The sequence below is a fragment of the Pristiophorus japonicus genome, unplaced genomic scaffold, assembly GCF_044704955.1.
Source record: "Pristiophorus japonicus isolate sPriJap1 unplaced genomic scaffold, sPriJap1.hap1 HAP1_SCAFFOLD_92, whole genome shotgun sequence".
In the NCBI taxonomy this organism is placed as follows: Eukaryota; Metazoa; Chordata; class Chondrichthyes; family Pristiophoridae; genus Pristiophorus; species Pristiophorus japonicus.
Window position 1 is genome coordinate 2,103,282 of NW_027254846.1, and position 16,386 is coordinate 2,119,667.

Below are 16,386 nucleotides of genomic sequence, written 5' to 3' on the forward strand. Positions count from 1 at the left end.
TTCGGACCCTGGTTTCTGAATTAACTGTGTCACTCTCCATCTGATTGGTTCCCTGGCTGTGAGAATTCTGCATTGTGATTGGCTGCTAGACAGCTTTTTAACGTCACAACACCTCATGCGATGGAATTCCCACTAAACTCTACTGATTTTAACTGCACATCGAAAAGGTCAGACTTCTCGCTACTGAGATCATGAGATATTTACCTGCACCACTGACGTTGTTAGGACACTGTAATGGTAAATAAAACTGCCGCTTCCAAGTCAGAACTTCAGCCAGTGTGCTGTGCGTAACTGTTACAGTCAATGTGACCTGCGATGTAGGATCCTCATCACTCTATTTAAATACGCCGCAAATACTGCCTGCTGCACCCTGCGAATGTCTGGTTTTTCAGGCGTTTCCTGGGGAGGGCGTATAATGAGGCGTTAGGGCCTAATTTTCCATCCGGGATGCTGGCAGAGCACTGCATGACGATTGACATCACAATTTCAGTGAAACTAGAAGGCGGGCCGGTAAGCTTTTGCACCGCCGCAAATCATGAGCTGAATTTTACAGCCTCGTGGTAAAACCTGGATAAAACATAACGATTTTAGCGAGAGCTTGCGTGTGACATGTTGAACTCCTTCCACCTTATTTTCAAATACAAATCAAATCAAGACAAGACAAGACATGACTGACTGACTGAATTTGTTTATGTATATACATATGTAAATATTTATATATGAGCAAATTTACATCCATTCCCTACTCTTTAACTTTGACTACAAATGTGCCTTTTCTGTTCTGCCTGCACTGGGCTCTATTACATTTGACATCTTTCACAGCACACGCAGCTGCTGTCAGATCCAGCAGAAAGGCACTCGCGACTTTAAAAGATCGCCTTTGTTGCCCATATCTTCTCTCGTGGTTTGTCTTCCACCATGGGCTTACTGAGTTTGGGTATTTACTGACTGCACCCCCTGATTTCCAATTGAATTCATCAAGTCACCCAGCCTTCGTCCAACCAAAAGTATACAGATTATGGAACAATTATTTATTTATTTAAATCAAATCAAATTCAATTTTTTGCAATAAAATTGTAATTTTTTATTTTTATTATGATAAATATATATATCGTTTAAATTGGCTTTTTGTCTTGTTTGGTTTTACTTCACTCCCTCCTTCCTGCCTATCTATCACCTGTGGCTTCAACAACCGTCCCAGCCCCGACTGGTCCTGAGCCCCACACTCACTCACTCACAGCCTTCAGGAATGATAGAAATTCAGTTTTATTCTTTGAAAAGGGAACTGCTGTCCGTTAAGGGTCATTCTGCATCTGTGTAAGAGGGATGTGCTTGCAGTCTCAGATCATTCGATGTCTGTTTAAATGCGAAGGTTGACAGTTCCCATTCATAATTTGCCCCTTTAAGACGTATTTCCTAATAATCCGGTTCATCCTGTATAGATTTAAAAGGAGTTGATTTCAGCTGCGATGACCGAATTGTTAAACTTTTATGTGTCAAGCTACATTGACGTTGCCTGTGCCCGTGCGCATCCATATCGCAGCGCATCTATTCATTACTCGAAATATGCTCATGTTTTCCGAAATCCACAACTTGATTTCACCTTTGTCCCAAATTTGCTCTCTATATAACCATCAACAAATTTTCTGTAGCCAGCAGCGGCCGCGTGGCCTAATGGATAAGCGTCTGATTTCAATTGTAACCGCGATGTTATCAAAAGGTTGCAGGCTCGGGTCCTGCCGCGGTCAACTAACTCGCCTTGTCGACTTTTATATTCTTTGTTTTATTCTGCCTCAAAACCAACCATCTCGGACTGACATTCAATTGAAGTTAAGGAAGGCTGTCTGCTTTCAGAAGCTAATGGCACATTTTAATCACTGTCGATCTGGTTGCACGGGCAGAACAAGCGGTGAAGTAGATTTTCATGCACATTATTTCTGTTTGGATGCAAAAAGTAAGGGATGGATATCTGACGTCGTTGTAAATAGGAAAGGAGGTGACCGAGAGGTTCAGGCGATGGACTGCTGATCCAGTGTGCTCCTACCCTCGTTGTTATTGTGTTAAGTATTTGACCCCTCTGTTTTTTTTATCAATCAATCTCATGGCAAAATTCAACATTTACTGACAAGGATACTGCAGAGTGTTTATGCAATGTAATAATAGATTCATCAAAGGGAAAACCTAAGCAGGACTATGAAGAGGGGGACCTCCTCTGGCCAATTCTTTGTTACTTTATTGCCCGCTTACCACTCACTTTGCCTTTTCGCATTGTGTCATTTATTATTCAATCATTCCTATGCTCCACTGTATCACAGATATTGCCTTTTGTGCTTCCTCGCTGATTATTTTATCAGGCGGTATTTTTGTTGAAAAATCTGTAAACTTTACATGTTTTCCTAAAATATCGGAATGATCATCTGACTGAATGTGAACCCGGGATCTTCATCCACAGAATCTGCACGACCTGCTGAGTTTTACAGAATTTTCTGATTTTGTTCATTCTGTTTCAGTATCCCTTTTCAGGTGATGTGCTGATGGTCGGGGTCATTCTCTGTCTCTCGAAAATGGTGTGCGATCAGTCCCGGTTCGTTCTGTGTCTGTTTAAAAGGGATGTGCTGTCTGTCCCGGATTTCAATTTCAAATTTCAAAAACTGCCTTTGGAGGGTGTAGGAATTTTAATTTGTTTGTGTATTTGTGTAAGCGAGAGAGTGCGTGCAAACGTGCTGCGCGATCTTACTGTGCATGTCATGTCATGTGAGAAAAAAGGCATTATTTGCAACTTGAAGCCACACTGATTTGATTGAACACGCATTGGAGGACTGTCTGACAGAAGAAGAATCTGCTGTGGGATATCTGAAAGAAGGCACATTTCATAAGTTAGAACCATAGCGATTTTAGCGAGAGCTTGTGTGTGGGCTGTGTTACATGATGAAATCCTTCCCCTACATTTTCATACACAAAACAAATCAAGACAAGACAAGACATGACTGACTGACTAACTTTGTTTTTATATATATATATATGCATATAAATATTTGTATATACGTATATTTACATACATTGCCGAATTTTTAACTTTCACAATAATTGTACTTTTTTCTGTTCTGCCTGCACTGGGCTCTATTACATTTGACCTCTTTCACAGCACACGCAGCTGCTGTCAGATCCAACAGAAAGGCACTCGTGACTTTAAAAGATCGCATTTATTCCCCAATCTTCCATCGTGCCTTGTCTTCCACCATGGTCTGACTGTGTTTCCGTATTGACTGACTGCACCACCTGATTGCCAGTGGAATTCACCCAGTCACAAAGCCTTCATTCAATCAAATATATATAGATTATGAAACATTACTTATTTATTGAAATCAAATCAAATTCAATTTTATACAAAAAATATTGTAAAATTATTTATTTTCTTATTATGATAATATATAGATATTTTAAATTGTCTTTTATTCTGGGTTGGTTTTCTTCCCACCCTCCTTCCTGCCTGTCTATTACCTGTGGCTTCAATAACCGTCCCAGCCCCGACTTGTCCTGAGCCCCACGCTCACTCACGCACAGCACAATTGCCTTCAAGAATGATAGAAATCCCACATTATTCCATTAAAAGCGAACTGCTGTCAGTCAAGGGACATTCTACATCTTTGTAATAGGAATGTGCTTGCTGTTCAGGATCATTCGGTGTCTGCTTAAACGATATGGTTGTCAGTTCCGGTTCATAATTTTCCCCTTTATGACGTATTTTCTCATAATCTGGATCATCCTGTATAGTTTTAAAAGGAGTGTGATTTCAGCTGCGATGACCGAATTGTTAAATAGTTGTGTTTCAAGCTACATTGACATTGCCTGTGCCGGTGCGCATCCATACCGCAGCGCATATATTCATTACTCGAAATATGCTCAAGTTGTCCAACATTAATTCCTTGAAATAACCCTTGTCCCAAATTTGCTCTAAATATAAAAAAACAACACATTTTGTACTAATGGCAGCGGCCGCGTGGCCTAATGTATAAGGCGTCTGAATTCGATTGTCACAGCGATGTTATCAGAAAATTGCAGGTTCGAGTCATACCATGGTCAACTAACTCGCTGCTGGAATTTTATATTCTTTGTTATGATTCTGCCTCAAAATCAACCATTTCGGACAGTCACTCACATGAAGTCAAGGAAGGCTGCTTGCTTTAAGAAGCTAATGGCTCATTTTCATCACTGTCGATCTGGTTGCACGGGCAGAACAGGCAGTGAAGGTGATTTCCTTGCACATTATTTCTGTTTGGATGTAAAAAGTAGGGGATGGATGTCTGACGTTGCTGTAAATAGGAGACGAGGTGGCCGAGAGGTTGAGGCGATGGACTGATGATCCAGTGTGCTCCCACCTTCGTCGTTATTGTGTTAAAAAATTGAGCCATCTCTTTTTTTTGTCAATCAAATTTAACCTCATTGCCAAATTCATCTTTTACTGACAAGGATGCAGCTCTTTGGTAATGTAATGTCTCAAATTAATAATATATTCATCAAAGGTTAAACATTAGCAAGACTTTGGATCGGGGGACTCATTAGATAGGACTCTGCGAGTCAGATGGGCCGAATAGTAAACTACCGTCAGAATCTGAGAGCTACGCTCTTCGTTGTCGGTGGCTCGTTGGTCTACGTGTATCTTTTTCGTTTTGGGATTTTCAAAATTGAAATGCGAGAGGTCTCAGGTTCAAATCCCAGACGAGCCCTGCCAACTTTTAGTCAAAGAATGGCTTCTGAGCCGGTAAATATTTGAGAAAACGGACATATTTCAAATTAAAACGTGTGATTTCGCTTCGTTGATCCCACAGCGTCCAAATCCTGGAGTTTCCCAGGAGCAAAGTGAAACTCACCTAACTGAGTAAAGTTAAAGTATCTCAGATGTACTCGGCTTTGTGTCTCATTGGACAACCTAATGCCATGCTTGGTACCGGCCAATATTGATCAGTATATCTTCATTTCTGCATGCATGAGCTCACCTCCATTGGGATAAGCATACATTCGGCGTCAATCTTCAATTCAAAGTGAAAGATACTCTGCCCGTAATATGATTGTGTCCTGTTTCTCTTGCACCGAAAAGATGTGAGAAGCTGGCTTTTGAATTTGACCCTTGGCTGCCGAATTCAAACCGTACAGGAAATCAATCCGGGGTGGCCAAGTTGCCTGGTCTGATTAAAAGGCGTCCACACACTATATTTCAGGATGTTATAGTCTTCTGGCCTCAACATTCGGTTCAGTGTATCGGATCATAAGCGCCGATCCCATTGTCTGGTAATGGTTCTGCTGTTCCCACTTACACCTCGTCTGGACCATTCTTTGTTACTTTATTGCAAGCTTACCACCCACTTTGCCCTTTCGCATTGTGCTATTTATTATTCAATCACTCCTCCGTATCACAGAGATCCCCATTTGTCCTTCCTCGCTGCCTATTTTTTTCCAGGCGCTATTTTAGTTGAAAAAATCTGTAAACTTTACATTTTTCCTAAAATATCGGAATGATCATCTGACTGATCGCCTTTGTTGCCCACGATGGCTTGTCTTCCACCATGGGCTTACTTTGTTTCGAAAAAGGTTGTGCCTGCTGTGGGTTGTTCAGGGCAGTCTGTGAACCGCAGCCTCATTTGGTCCAGGTACTTTCTGCAAATTTGTCCATTGTCCAGTTTGACGACAAACAACCTACTCCCTTCTTTAGCTATCACCGTGCCCGCGATCCACTTGGGACCATGTCCATAGTTTAGCACATACACGGTCATTCAGATAAATTTTCCATGACACAGTAGCGCGACCATCATTTACATTTTGTTGCTGACGCCTGCTCTCTACCTGATCATGAAGTTTGGGGTGGACCAGCGAGATCTGCTTTTAAGTGTCCTTTTCATGAGTCGCTCAGCCGGGGGCACCGCTGTGAGCGAGTGGGGTCTCGTGCTATAGCTGAGCAGTATTCGGGACAGGCGGGTTTGGAGTGAGCCTTCTGTGACTCGTTTAAGGCTCTGTTTGATGGATTGTACTGCCCACTCTGCCTGCCCATTGGAGGCTGGTTTAACTGGGGTCGAGGTGACATGTTTGATCCCATTGCGGGTCATGAATTCTTTAAATTTGGCACTGGTGAAACATGACCCGTTGTCACTGACCAGTATGTCAGGCAGGCCGTGGCTGGTAAATATGGTACTCAGGCTTTCAATGGTAGTGGTAGCGGTGCTTCCCGACATTATTTCACATTCAATCCATTTTGAAAAAGCATCCACCACCACCAGGAATATTTTACCTAGAAATGGGCCCGCATAGTTGACATGGATCCTCGACCATGGTCTGGAGGGCCAGGACCACAAACTTAGTGGTGCCTCTCTTGGCGCGTTGGTCAACTGAGCACATACGCTGCATTGCCATACACAGGAATCTAAGTCAGAGTTGATAGCGGGCCACCACACGTGGGATCTGGCTGTCGCTTTCATCATTACGATACTCGGGTGTTTGCTGTGGAGATCCGAGATGAACGTCTCCTTGCCCTTTTTTGTTAGCACGATGCGGTTGCCCAACAACAGGCAGTCTGCCTGACTGGACAGCTCGTCCTTTCGCCGCTCGAACGGCTTGATTGGCTCATGCATTTCAACGGGGATGCTGGCCCAGCTCCCATGCAGTACATAGTTTTTTACTAGAGACAGCAGAGGATCTTGGCTGGTCCAAGTCCTAATCTGGTGGGCCGTGACAGGTGATATATCATTTTCAAACGCTTCCCTAACCATCAACAAGTCAGCGGACTGCGCCACCATCAACAAGTTTGCAGGCTGCGCTATTTCCATCCCCGTGGTGGGCAATGGTAGCCGACTGAGAGCATCTGCACAGTTCTCAGTGCCTGGCCTGTGGCGGATGGTATAGTTATACGCTGAGAACTTGAGTGCCCACCTTTGTATGCGGGCTGAGGCATTAGTATTTAACCCCTTGTTTTCAGCGAACAGGGATGTGAGGGGTATGTGATCGTTTCCAGCTCAAATTTGAGGCCAAACAGGTACTGATGCATTTTCTTTACCCCGAACACACATGCTAATGCCTCTTTCTCAATCATGCTGTAGGCCCTCTCGGCCTCAGACAGCTCCTGGAATATTAGGCGACAGTTTGCAACTTGCCCGCAATGTCGGCTTGTTGTAATACACACCCGACACCGTACTACGACGCATCACATGCTAGCACAAGTCTTTTACATGGGTTATACAATACAAGCAGATTGTTGGAGCATAAAAGGTTTCTGGCTTTCTCAAAAGCAATTACTTGTTTTTTTTTTCCCCATACCCAGTTCTCACCTTTGTGCAATAACACATGTATGGGCTCTAAAAGGTGCTTAACCCCGGTAGGAAGTTACCAAAATAGTTGAGGAGTCCCAGGAACAACCGCAGATCCGTGACGTTCTGTGGCCTGGGCGCATTCCTGATAGCCTCTGTCTTGGCGTCTGGAGGCCGAATGCCGTCCGCCGTGATCTTTCTCCCCAAAAACTCCACTTCTGTTGCCATGAAGAGGCATTTCGACCTCGTCAGCCGCAGCCCTACACGATCCCGTCGCTGGAGGACCTCCTCCAAGTTTTGACTGTGTTACGTGGTGTCCCGACCCATAACCAATATGTCGTCCTAAAATACCACCGTGTGTGGTACTGACTGGAGTAGGATCTCCATGTTTCTCTGGAAGATCGCTGCAGCCGACCGAATTCCAAACGGGCATCTGTTGTAGATGAATAGTCCCTTGTGCGTGTTGATGCAGGTGAGGCCCATCGAAGACTCCTCCAGCTCCTGCGTCATGTAGGCCAAAGTCAGGTCAAGCTTGGTGAACGCCTTGCCTCCTGACAGCGCGCCAAATAGGTCGTCTGTCTTAGGTCGCGGGTATTGGTCCTGTAGCGAGAAACGATTTATAGTTACTTTATAATCGCCGCAAACCCTGACCGTGCCATCACTTTTGTGTACTGGAACAATCGGGCTGGCCACTCGCTGAATTCCACTGGGGAGATGATGCCCTCGTGTTGCAGCCTGTCCAGCTCGATTTCCACTCTCTCCTCATCATGTGTGGTACCGCTCGCGCCTTGTGGTGAATGGGTCGTGCCTCTGGGACCAAGTGAATCCGCACCTTCGCCCCGGAAAAGCTTCCAATGCCTTGCTCAGAAATGGAAGGAAATTTGTTTAGAACCTGGGTACATAAGGCCTCATCGTCATGTGATAGCACTCGGATGGTATCCCAGTTCTAGCCGATTTTGCCCAGCCAGCTCCTTCCAAGCACTGTGGGGCCATCGCCCGGGACAATCCAGAGTGGCAGTTTGTGCACCGTGCCCTCGTAGGTAACCTTGACCATGGCACTGCCCAGGATAGTGATAAGCTCTTTGGTGTACATTCTCAGTTTCGTGTGGATGGGGCTTCGGGCTGGTCTGAATGCCATGTTGCACCACAGTCTCTCAAACATATTTTTACTCACGATGGATTGGCTAGCGCCAGTGTCTAGTTCCATGGTTATGGGTAAGCCATTCAATTTTACATTTAGCATTATAGGAGGACATTTCGTCGATAAGGTATGCACCCCGTGTACTTCAGCATTTGCCTCCTCTCTCTGAGACTCTAAATTGCTTTGATCCACCATGGACCGATCTTCCTCTGTCACATGGTGGTTAGCAGGTATTGCAGAGCTTGCAGCTCATTCGCAAGGCCGTTGGAGATGCCCCATTCTTCCACAGCTCTTGCAAACATACCCTTTGAAGCGGCATGAATAGGCTGAATGGAAGCCTCCACAACGCCAACAAGGTGTGAATTGCCTTGCATTCATCCTTTGTTGGGGACTCTGAGTCATCTGGGTCACCTGAGGCCTGCTGCCAGTTGCAGACTCGTGGTTTCTGCCCTGTACATGTCTGCTGACAAAAACAGTTCCACTTAATTTATGAAGATTGCTGGCACTTGTGTGCTGAGAGGTTTGTTTGGTGTTATCACTGGTGGACATAAATACCTGTGTTATCGCAATGACCTTACTGAGGGCCGGTTTCTCTACAGCCAAAAGCTTTCGTAGGATGGTCTCGTGGCCAATGCCCAGTACAAGAAAGTCTCTGAGCACTTGATCCAGGTAGCCATCAAAGTCACATTATCCTGCAAGTCGCCTTAGCTCGGCGACGTAGCTCGCCACTTCCTGATCTTCAGATCGCTGGCACGTGTAAAACCGATACCTCACCAAAGCACGCTCTCCCTCGGGTTATGATGCTCCCGAACCAGTGTACACAGCTCCTCATACGACTTATCTGTGGGTTTCACTGGAGCCAGAAGATTCTCCATGAGGCTGTAGGTCGGTGCCCCACAGAATGTGAGGAGGACCGCTCTCCTTTTTGCAGCACTTCATTCTCCGTCCAGCTCATTGGCTACAAAGTACTGGTCTAGCCATTCGACATAGGATTCCCAGTCCTCACCCTCCGAGAACCTCTTCAGGATGCCAACAGTTTGCTGCAAGTTTGTGTTGGATTCGTATTCTCATCGCCAGTTATTGTGGTCCTAACACAGATGATGCTGCACACAGGGAGATTAAAGTAAGAGTGACCTCAGTCTTTCATAAGACACTCCAGAATGAGAAGCTCGCCTTAGGGGCCGGCTTACATACAGTGCTCCCAAGTAGTGCTGGAATCCCTTGGGACTTCAGGGGACGAGCTCCCTGGTGGCAGAGCATGGGAGTGCATGCTTTACAGATACACAACACATACATTGCCTCAACTTTGATTTCTGCCAACATCCCTTGTGTTTAACCTTCGCCGCACCTCCGCCACGATCTCTCACCGTTCCTCCACCACGACCTCTCACCGTTCCACCACCACGACCTCTCGTCACTCCTCCACCACGACTTCTCACCGCGCCTCCACCACGACCTCTCACCGTTCCAACACCACGATCTCTCACCGCTCCTCCACCACGACCTCTCACCACTCCTCCACCACGACCTCTCACCGCTCCTCCACCACGACCTATCATCGCTCCTCCACCACGATCTCTCACCGTTCCTCCACCACGATCTCTCACCATTCCTCCACCAAGATGTCTCACCGTTCCTCAACCACGATCTCTCACCGTTCCTCCACCACGATCTCTCACCGTTCCTCCACCACGATCTCTCACCGTTCCTCCACACTGACCTTCGAGTTCCTCCGCTGTACCAGGATCCCGCCGATGTTCCGGCCCATGCACCAAACGGCGACATGGGTTTTTATGACGTGCAGCAGAGCAGATCACCAGCCGTCCTCGTTAAACCTTGCCACTGGAACAAGACCTCGCTCTGTCAAGCCCGTGTAGTGGCTGGTGTGCAATGGTCACACCACATTAAAACCATCCACCCACAGGCATCTTCCACCCTTTGATTGGAGTTCAGGACTGCAACATCGGGTCCTTCATTGAAACACCTGTTAATCCATGTGGAAGTAAGCCTTCCTCGTTCGAGGATCCACCTATGATGATGATGAAGATGATGTGTGGGACCTTTCCAAATGCCTGCTGGAAACAATCAGATTAAATCAAGTAAGACCCGTCCCTTGATTCAGTTTTCAATGACCTTGCCTTAGGAAGGCTACATTGGCTTTGGAGGGAGCACTATGTCGGTTCCCATAATGATACCTGGATTCCAAGGTTTAAATTAAGATATGAGATTACACCCACTGGAAATTACAGGGTCGAGCAGTAATTTAATCAAAAGTTTCAAGATAATAAGGGAGCAGATAGATTAGGTGGAGAGAAATGATTCCCGCTGGTTGGGGAGTACCAGACTAGGGGCCATAGTCTAAACATTAGAGCCAGACGTTTCAGGAGTGAAATTCGGAAACATTCCTACACACACATGGTGGGAGAGGAATGGAACTTCCTTCTGCAAAGGGCAGTTGGTGCGGCGTCAGTTGTTCATTTTACATCGCATTTTGACCAAAATTATTAAGGAATATGGGCCAAAGGTGGGTATATGGAGTTCCGTCACAGATCAGCAATGATCACATTGAATGGCGGAACCGGCTCGAGGGGCTGAATGGCATCCTCCTGTTCCTGTGTAACAGGCTCGAGGGGCTGAATGGCCTCCTCCTGTTCCTGTGTAACAGGCTCGAGGGGCTAAATGGCCGCCTCCTTTTCCTGTGTCACAGGCTCTAGGGGCTGAATGGCCTCCTCCTGTTCCTGTGTAACAGGCTCGAGGGCCTTAATGGCCTCCTCCTGTTCCTGTGTAACAGGCTCTAGAGGCTGAATGGGCCTCATCCTTTTCCTGTGTAACAGGCTCGAGGGGCTGAATGGGCCTCCTCCTGTTCCTGTGTAACAGACTCGAGGAGCTGAATGGGCCTCCTCCTGCTCCTGTGTAACAGACTCGAGGGGCTGAATGGGCCTCCTCCTGTTCCTGTGTAACAGGCTGAAGGGGCTTAATGGGCCTCCTACTGTTCCTGTGTAACAGGCTCGTGGGGCTGAATGGCCTCCTCCTGTTCCTGTGTAACAGGCTCGAGGTGCTGAATGGGCCTCCTCCTGTTCCTGTGCAACAGGGTCGAGGGGCTGAATGGGACTGCTCCTGTTCCTGTGTAACAGGCTCAAGGGGCTTAATGGGCCTCCTCCTGTACCTGTGTGTAAGGTCTGGGAAACAAAGGGAGGTGATATGAGAAAACATAAACTAAATGGTATTATGTTAAAAGGGAAGTTGAAGGATTGAGTGATTTACACACATAAATCTTTGAAGCTGGGTAGATAAGTTGCTAAGTTGTTTAAAAGGAACACAGGGCCCTTGGCTTTATATGTCGTGAAATGGAGGACACCAGCGAGGAACTTATACCATACCTTTTCAATCCCGGTTTAGGTCTCAGTTGGAGAACTGTTTACAGTTCTGAGCACCACAATTTTGGAAGGATATCAAGGCATTGGAGAGAACGTAAGAAATATATAAGAAACATTTTCTGTTGTTGTTGAAGACACAAACACAGGCATTAATCGAGAATCAAACTGCAGGTGACCACACATAACGAAAGAGAGCCAGAGAGACTGACAGAATCGGGAAACACCGGCAAATAGACAAGAGATATTGACAAGGACTGAAAGCACTTTGTGATCAGAAAATTGACGGCCCAGCTGTGGTTAATGACACGGCTTTTCATGATTGATCTCCTTACAAGCCTTTAAATTCAGGAGAACCGGTTTCGTGGTATGAAGCTCGAGATAAACCCACGGGGCGATGCCAACAGGCGCCAGGTAGCAACCAGCGACAGGAAGATGCAACTTTAGCAGGCCCGGCTCATTCAGTCGGCATAGTATTAGACTTTTAATCTCCGGGTCGTAGAATCGAGCCCCATGTTGGGTGAATTATTTTCCTTAAACTTTTATGGTGCTTTCACATGAAAACATCATTAATGAACCCACAATCTTCTTTTGCACAATGAAAGAAATGCGAACTGAGGGAGAGTTGACATTTGTTCTGTATGAGAACACAAGAACCAAGCACAGGAGTCGGCCATTTGTCCCTTCGAGCCTGACTTCTTTTGCACTGAAACAAATTATAACCGTGTTGTCAAATAAGCAGTGCGAGATATTTAGAGGGCACATTTCAATGTTTCACAAAACCATTCCTTTCGCTACAGCCACCCAGGATCGATTCCCGGTTTGAGAAGTAACTTTGATATCGTTGTTTGTCATTGAAGTGGGGTCATTTTATAAAGTTCGATGGATCTCCCAAAGCACTTGAGAGTGGTGTCCAAACAAATGAGTTTGTAATTAAATACACTGAATGTCAGGAGCTGGATTTGAACCCACACCACCAGAAGAGACTGTGAACTGAACACAGCACCTTAGACCGGTTGGCCATCCTGACTGTTCGATGCTCCAGTTGCAAGTTATTACTCTGGAATGTTTCAGACCGGACACTTGTTCAGTGTTACTGGAAGGACCAATGACCGGGATATTCTCTCCCCGGGGGTTCTCCTGAGCATGTGCTCGGTGTGTGGGGCGTTGGTCCGGGTCCGAGGTCGCTTGCATCATGTGACAATGCACACCGGACTGCTCTTGTTCCATTTTATCGCACGTTAGTTTTTGGTTCAAAAAATATATCAGAAAGGGGACATGAACCCACATCTTCAGAGGAGACAGTGACCTGAACACAGAACCTTAGACCGCTAGGCCATCCTGATTATTTAGTGCTGTGTGTGGCCACCTGCAGGTTGATTTTGAACTTTTGTGTCCTGTCACATGAAATAATTGAGGGCAGCAGGCTTGTCTCTGCCTGACAGCGGGGAAACAGTGAGACAGACATTGCATTGTGTTCAGGTTTAATCACAGCAATATCCGCAGTCAGGAGCTGAAAAGGACGAAGAGCTGAAAAAACACAAGAAGAAAGCTAAGAAATGTCAGCAATTGTGGTAAACTCTTTAATGTGTTTCCTGCTCGTTTCGTGATGCGGTGCTCACAGAGGGAGCCCGGATGCAGAAAGTAAATCTTTCATTCAAAATCTTTAAAATAATGACATGCAACAAATTAAACTGTGTGTCGGGGGATGGGGATGGGGATGGGTGAAGATTATTTGTTTTATTCCCCATTCATTAACCGACAGCGTTGTTTTGTAGAATTGCTAATGAGGGACAGTGGAAACTTCAATAACTGAACTTTAACTATTTAAGGATTTTGAATCATTGATGAAGTTTTCTCCCCTGACTGACTTTACTCACTCTGTATGTTGGAGACTGGTTTAAAATGTTCAGTGCTCATGCGAAAAGGAACCGGGGGCGACTTTTGTTCAATTTATTTCACAGCAAAAATAGTCTCCAAAATAATGTTTCCACCCGTGCTCGTACGGGGTACCTTTCGCATGTGAGGCAAAACTGACAACCGCTACACTACAGGTAAAGTAATCTTAGGAATTTAACCAGAGCTTTAACCGACACAGCTGGCCGAAACGTCAGGAGCTGGTTTTACGAGAATAGAATGAAGGTGCTCTATTGAAGAAGGCTGTGAGTGTGGCAGGAATTGATCTCGTGTTTCCCAGACTTCACCCACAGGAACAGGAGATGGCCATTTATCACCGAGTGGTTAGGATCTGGGATGCACGTCTTGAAAGGGCGGTGGAGGCAAATTCAATCTTATCTTTCAGACGGGAGTTGGATACGTTTCTGAAGGAAAAACAATTGCAGGGCTACGGGGAAAGGGTGGGGGAGTGGAACTCGCTGAGAGTCGGCACGGGCTCGTTGGGCCGAATGGCCTTCCGTGCTGTAACCATTCCATGATTCGATAAGTTATTGGCACATTTCATAGTGTGGGTGGGAGCACAACATTTGCAAAGGGACATGGATTGAGTCAGCAAAACGAGAGGCATCTGATTCAGGAGATTCGCGGGGCGTGGAAATTTCGGAGTTTAATGACTTTGAAAGGAAAATTTTTGTTTTGTGCCGTTTCGGTCAGAGGTTTTCCATGAAAGCAACATGAAATGAAAAGAAATCGCCCAACGTGGGGCTCGAACCTACGACGCTGAGATTAAGAGTCTCATGCTCTTCCGACTGAGCTAGCCAGGCTTCTAACCAACACACGTTTTTATCACTCATTGCAGCCAGGCGCCGGTTGGCTCTGCCCCAGATGCTAAAACTTGCTGTTGAAGAACTGACAGGGTCTTCTTCATGGTGGACCAGGCTCGAGGGGCCGAATGACAAACTCCGGCCCCCAATCCGTATGTGTTTAGGTTTCGTCTTTTATGCGGAGCTCCTTCAGGGTGAACGAGCCAAATGAGGACAGCGGAAAAGTTACAAGGACACCCTCAAAGCCTCCCTGGTAAAGTGCAACATCACCACTGACACCTGGGAGACACTGGCCGCAGACAGCCCGAGCTGGAGAAAGTCCATCCGGGAGGGCGTTGAGCTCTTTGAGGCTCGATGCAACGATAATGAAGAGAGGAAGAGCAGGCAGCGGAAGGAGCACGCGGCAAACCAGTCCCAACGACCCCTTCCCTCGACGTATGTCTGTCCCACCTGTAACAGGATCTGTGGCTCTCATATCGGACTGTTGAGCCATCAAAGGACTCACTTTGGGAGTGGAAGCAAGTCCTCCTCGATCCCGAAGGACTGCCTCTGATGGTGTCGATGATTTGCGTGTGAGGCGAACGTGTTAACCGCTACACTGCGGAAACATTTCCACTTTCAGCACCAGATTACCAGAATAAAACCCAATGTTATCGGGAGAAAATTTCCTCATATGCTCAGACCAAAATATATCATATGACAATAGAATTTTATGAATTAACAAATGATGTTTAAATCAATGCTTCTATTTCTTTTACACAGTAGATGCATAAAGATGTGTAAAATAGATGAACTATTTTTTTTATAAGGTTTTGAATTAAAAGTACAATTTCCCTGACCGGGAATCGAACCCGGGTCGCAGCCGTGAGAAAGCAGCTCCGTAACACAGAACTCTGTGCTCTACGGGCTGTTCCCAGGGACACACACCGAGACAGACATCACCTGCTGCTGGAGGGCCATCAACTCAGTCAAAGATGCTCTTTGGTCTTGCCGAAACTTGCTGGTCTTCCAGAGCAAGGAGATGTCCACCTCTGCGTGTTGCAGACTGGCGCAATCCAACATGCAGGATTACGTGCTGAGGGACGCACTTAAAAGTGGTGCAGTTGCCGCAAAGGCAGGGTGGGGAAGGTCCACAGTTTAAAGCCCTTTTGATACAGTAAACCCCGGGGCAGGAATCAATATAAAACACCCCTCGGGCCGTACTTGTAACTTCTTTATTGTGTACAAGGAGCACCATGATCTGTAAACACATCTGTAGTGCCATGTACAATGTAAGGTCTGTTTCGTGATGCACGTTGAAAAAAAGTGTAAATGTACCGTTGCCCATTCCATGTACTGTACAGTGACACGTGTGATGTAATTTGTTGAATTTACTACAAGGTATCCCGTATTGTACCGAATTGTACTGGAACTGAAAAGCAAGGGAATATATCGACAGAAACTGCCGTCAGAACCCAAATGTAGTGTATGGGATTACTGACCGCAGCGAAATGTACTGAACTGCTTTTGAATGTACTGCACAAATTTTTATATGAATAAAGTATTTTTTTAAATAAAAAAATATTCTCTGCCTGACACCGGGGAAACAGTGAGACAGACCTTGAAGCAAGGGTCTGGTTATTGCCAAACAGCAAAAGAAATATTAATTCTGGAAGAACAATATCCAAACGAACAGTGACCCCCACGTGATTTAAACACGTAACCTTCGGATCTAAAGTCAGAGACACTACCGTTGCACCATGAGACCTACATAGCGTGCTGGAGATGTTCCTATATATCAAGGTTCTGTAATACAAGGGTCTTTAAAATCTCCGTCCATTCCCACCAGGTATCACAAGCAGCGCTCACCTGACAGG

General features: G+C 46.0%; 1 non-coding gene across 1 annotated transcript; it reads right to left on the reverse strand.

Annotated features, from left to right (window-relative positions):
• Positions 1-14,457: 14,457 nt before the first annotated feature.
• trnak-cuu (transfer RNA lysine (anticodon CUU)) lies at positions 14,458-14,530 on the reverse strand. Its single transcript has one exon. It is a non-coding gene; the product is annotated as a tRNA-Lys (tRNA).
• Between the last annotated feature and the right edge of the window lie 1,856 nt (positions 14,531-16,386).